The sequence below is a fragment of the Triticum dicoccoides genome, chromosome 7A, assembly GCF_002162155.2.
Source record: "Triticum dicoccoides isolate Atlit2015 ecotype Zavitan chromosome 7A, WEW_v2.0, whole genome shotgun sequence".
Taxonomy (NCBI): Eukaryota; Viridiplantae; Streptophyta; class Magnoliopsida; order Poales; family Poaceae; genus Triticum; species Triticum dicoccoides.
In genome coordinates, this window is record NC_041392.1 from 683,871,007 (window position 1) to 683,876,652 (window position 5,646).

Sequence of the window (5,646 nt, forward strand, 5' to 3'; positions counted from 1 at the left end):
AGCCACCCATGCCACCCATGGCGCCGAGGCCACCGCCACCCATGTCCCGTCAGTGAGCTCGCCGGCGCTTCGGTAGCCGCCGCACCCGTCGCACGCCCCGCAAGCTTCTTCCTCCTCGCCTTGGAGGTGCCGGAGCCGTCTGCCGCCTTGTTTTTCTTCACCGATGTCTTGCCCTTCTTTGGCTGCGCCGCATTGGGTAGCTTTGAGGAGGAGGGGGCGGCGGCTCGGGCCGCCGCCGGCGCGACGTCACCCGCTGCCGAGGTCATCCGCGGCGGCATGAAGAGGCCGCGCACGAGGCCGATGGTCGGAGGAGCTTCGGCGGAGGCGAGGCCAACGACACCCGGGCTAGGGTTTGGGGCGGCGGCAGGGGGTCGCGGCTATAGGACGGGGTGAGCGGGGTGCCGGCGCGTGCGTCCATGGGGTGTGGGTCGCCGGTGCCGGCGCGCGCGGGGCTTTGGAGGGGGAGAAGACAGAGCGCATCGCGAGCGCTCGACTGTGTCGTGCGCGGAAGCAGGCGCCGCAAATACACCGCGCGAGGTACCGCTTCCTGCCGCGCGCCCAACTCCTTATACTGCGCGCGCGGTTATTGCGCGCCCGCTGGAGCCACCCGCCGGATTGCGCGCGCGCTAAACTGAGTATATTTACGGCGCGGCGCCTGTTTAGTGCTTGCTATTAGGTTGTGTTTTCTGTTCGTTTGGATTCAAAGGGATATGGACGGACGAAATGCCTCGGCGCATTTTGGAGTTGGGATAATCTCACTGGGAGGCCCCGGCCCATTCCCTCCCCCGATGAAGTCCTGTGAAAAGATGCACGTAGCTCTACCATTGTTCGTAGGAGGTGTATTTTATTTCTTTTCATTAAAAAACAAATCAGTCCCAACCTCCGATCGATCTGTAGGAGTACGTGCCAATGGGCAGAAGCAAGGGCGCCGCCGCCAGGCGAAAGAAGGCCACCGCTGTTGGGCAATAAAGTCGTGGCGAGCCCGGGACGCGGTGCGTGCCTGCGTGCGCGCGGTGAACGCGTCGGGCTCGGCCCCGAGGCAGCCTGGGTCGCGTACGTGCGCGACTAGGCGTGTGTGTGTGTCCACGCGTTCGAGCGCATGGGCCGTTGCGTGTAGGCGAGATGCTAGGAGGGGTGACCGCGTCAGGCGCTGGACTCGGGATCACGGCGACTGCGTTCGTGCGCGTCGGGCGCGTGATCCAGGGAGCGCGGGACGTGTGTGGAGTGCGTGGGAGCGTGGCGCGGCGCGTGTGTGCGTGCGGGTATAAGAGCCAGCTCCCTTCCCTCATTGTAGCTAGCCGGATCGAGTTCGTGCTCGAGGAAGAAAAAAAGGCCGTACGTGCGGCAGGGGCGTTCGTGCGCCGGCAAAACCACCTGTGCTTGTTGTTTCCTTCTTCTTCCTCCTTCTTCCTCGTTGGTTTGGGCCACAGAGCGAGAGAGGGATCAGAGAGAGCGAGGAGAGCTAGAGCTAGCTAGGGTTTCGGGGGGTTTTGCGCCAACAATTGGTACCAAAGCTTCAGGTTTGGGAGCTCGCCGGCGGCAATGGCGCTGGTTCCACACGGCGGCGGCTCGGGCAGATCGGTGTCCATGGGGATGCCGATGCTCTCGCCGGACGGCTACACTGTGTGGGCGATCAGGGCGCAGGCCATTCTTGATGCCCACACACTGTGGGAAGCGGTGGCGCCGGGCGACTCGCTGGTGAACAACAAGAAGTGCAAGACGGCGAGGGCACTGATCTTGCAGGGGCTGCTGGAGGACGTGTTGCTCTCGGTGGCGACGAAGACCACTGCCAGGGAGGTATGGGACTCCCTGTCGGTGCGATTCGTCGGAGCCGAGCGGGTGCGCGCGGCGAGGAGGGCGACGCTGCGCAGTGAGCTGGACCGCATCAAGATGGAGGAGGACGAGCAGCTGGACGCGTACGCCGGACGGCTCGCGGGCATGGTGGCGCGGTTCGCAGCGCTGGGGGAGACGCTGGGGAACACGGAGCTGGTGAAGAAGCTCCTGGACACTGTCCCGGACCGCCTCTTCCCCGTCGTCGCCGGCATCGAGCAATTCTGCGTGCTGGAGGAGCTCACCTACGACGAGGCGCTCGGGCGGCTGCGCGCTTTTGACGAGCGTGTGCGGCGCCGTGGGCAGAGTAGTGGCGAGCGGGAGGACGGCAAGCTCCTGTACACAGCGGCCCAGTGGCGGGCACGGGAGCGACGACAAGGGGGAGCTCGGGACGAGGACGACGACGCATGCAGCGTGACGACGCGGGACGGCGGCAACAGGCGTCGCCGCTGCTACAAGTGCGGCGAGCGCGGCCATTTCAAGCACGATTGCCCAGAGCTGCGGAAGGCGCCGGCGGCGAAGCGGGCGCTGCTGGCGGACGCCGATGTCGAAGACAACGGTCTCCTCTAGGCCACGGCTTAGGGGGAGAGTGTTGGGCAATAAAGCCGTGGCGAGCCCGGGACACGTTGCGTGCCTGCGTGCGCGCGGTGAACGCGTCGGGGTCGGCCCCGAGGCAGCCTGGGTCGCGTACGTGCGCGACTAGGCGTGTGTGTGTGTGTGTCCACGCGTTCGAGCGCATGGGCCGTTGCGTGTAGGCGAGATGCTAGGAGGGGTGACCGCGCCAGGCGCTGGACTCGGGATCGGCGACTGCGTTCGTGCGCGTCGGGCGCGTGATCCAGGGAGCGCGGGACGTGGGTGAGTGCGTGTGTGGAGTGCGTAGGAGCGTGGCGTGGCGCGTGTGTGCGTGCGGGTATAAGAGCCAGCTCCCTTCCCTCATTGTAGCTCGCCGGATCGAGTCCGTGCTCGAGGAAGAAAAAAAGGCCGTACGTGCGGCAGGGGCGTTCGTGCGCCGGCAAAACCAACTGTGCTTGCTGTTTCCTTCTTCTTCCTCCTTCTTCCTCGTTGGTTTGGGCCATAGAGCGAGAGAGGGATCAGAGAGAGCGAAGAGAGCTAGAGCTAGCTAGGGTTTCGGGGGGTTTTGCACCAACAGCCGCCGCTAGGAAACCGATCGCCGCCAAGGTTGATGCCGACATTCCAAGACACTGGCCCAGCCTCCTGCCGGAGCTGCTGGCGGACATCCACGATCGCCTGGGATTCCTCGACCGCATTGCCTTCGCCGCGGTCTTCGCCGCATCCTGCGACGACAACGACGTGTTCAAGCCGTCGGCCCCGTGGCTCTTCCTCCCCGGCAAGAACGAGGAGAACCCGGCGGCCGCTACGCTCTTCTCCGTCGCCGATCGGCGCGCTGCCACGGTGCGTGCGCCGTACACTGCGCTGCGTGACGACCACGTCGTCCTCGGCTCCTTCCGTGGATGGCTCTTCACGGCCGACGATCGAGGCCAGATTTACCTCGTCAACCCCGCCACCGGCGAGCAGCACGCGCTCCCGAACATCACCACCATGGGCGTCTTCCTCCACACGCCCTACCGGGGGTTCATCATGAACATATGGCGCTTCATGGCCATCCGATTCGGCTTAGGGCCGTCGTTCATTAGTGATTCCTCGAGGCGTCTGGTGCACGGGGCGCACGTGTTGACCGCCGACGAAATGCATACGTCGTTTTACCGGAAGGTTGTCCTCTCGCCGGCCTCCCCGCGCCTCCCCGGCACTATGGTACGGCCATGCTGATCCTGGGCCCGGATTTCGGCGCCCCGGCCTTCGCCACAGCGGAGGACGCTGTGTGGATGCTGGCGCCGTCGCACGACGGCATGGAGGACGCTATCCACCACAACGGCTGGTTCCTCTCCGTCTCCTACACCGGCGTCGTGGAGGCGTGGCAACGTGACACTGAGTCAGGCGGTTACACAAGCACGGCTGTCACGCCAAGGCTGACCATTGAGGAAGGCGGCTCGCCGTGCCATCGCAAGTACCTGGCGACTGCCCCCGGTGGGCGGCTGATGGTGGTGCTCAAGTACGCCCAGGTGACCAAGGGCAAGGATCTGTACGGCCGGCATAGGTGGACGTGCTCCTTCAAGGTGCATGTCCTCGGCGCTGGGCAGTGGAAGGAGACGAGGGACATTGGTGACGTCGCGCTGTTTGTCGGGGTGAACAACTCGTTGTGCGTGCCGACAAGTGGGCGCTCGGATATCAAGGCTGGGTGCATCTACTTCACTGACGACGAACCGAGGGTCGCTGCGCTTGGCGAGCCCAAGGACTTATGGGCTGACGAGTCCGACCCTCGGGCGGTCGGGGTGTACTGCCTCAAGGATAGCACGGTAAAGAAGATGGAGGAGCTCGGGCACCACTACCGTACGTTGTCATCACCACCGGTGTGGATCACGCCTTCTATCCCATGATATAGCAAGGTCGGTCTGTTTCGAATTAGCTATGTTTTTGGGTATGATCGCTAGCAGGGTACTGTTTTACAAACGTCGCAGATGCGTACGTGCACCGTTTTTTAGCTATTCATGTGCAAAATCATTTTGCCAAATGCTACAGTAAACTGAGCTACCTCCAGCAATGTTTGCATTGATTTACCACCGAAGTAAAAGAGAAACTCCCTGTTAAGAATCTTCCTAGAAACAGGTAAAAAGGCTGAGAAGTATACAATGTGTTCTCTCTTTTTCTCTACGGGATATGCTGTTCTTAGGGTCAAAATGGGGGAAAGGAATATGGAGGTTTGAGGTGGGAGGAACACGGATCAACATCCATTATTTTCATATAAAATTGTATATATGGCTGTTTCTGATCTTGGTTTGGTTTCCTCATTATATTATGGCAGTAATTTTTGGATATGATATATGCCAATTTTATGTTGTGGTGGTGGGGGTGGCAGTGAAATGAATGATATATGCCAATTTTGGAAATGAATGATGCTCTTATATTAGTTTACTGAGGAAGTAATTCATTTCCAGAGATCGATGAAACTGTTTCTTCTTTTTTGTTAGTTCATATGCTAATATTGAGGGTTATAACTTATAAATACAGAGTTTTGCAAAGTTGATCAGATTTGGTAGTTTTGCAAGGATTCTAAAGGAGATCCAAGTTCATACAAGGAATATTGTTTGTATAATTTTGAGCATGACTTTCATTTCTACTTTCTTTCTGTAGAAGAAAATCCAGTTCTAGATCCTCTTGAATTAGCTGCCAAATTATGCATACATTTTGTAATTACAGAGCTATGCCCCATCATTGGTTGTCTGAAAATGAACAATGTATTTTTGCATATCCTTGTAGTTTGAAGCACTATTCGCTAGATCCTCCTGTATTTCCTTTGCTACTTTTGATTCTAACACCTGATGAACTGTCCTTCCAACGGCTTCATCCAATCCAACTCTACTTACATATTTGGTGGATCAATTCTACTAATTACTACTACTACGCAGTTATGGATACTTATGGAGTTTACATCATACATACTGCTGTGGTGTATTATCATCAGTTAAGTGGGTGTATTAAGGAAGAGAGGAGCTAGTCAAAGATCATAAAGTGGGTTTATCATCAGCTTGTTTGTTCATTTGATTCGATGGAATTTGACTAGCAGGCAGCAGCAGCCAGGCAGATGATGATACAAGCGAGGGAACAACGAGTGACGTAATGTCTTCGGATGTGTTACTTGTGTAAGAGCATCTCCAACCGTTTGCGCCCCCCAGGAGGCATTTTTTCAGCCTCGTGGGGTTGGCCCGGCGAAATATTTGGCATGGGGACGAGAATTTT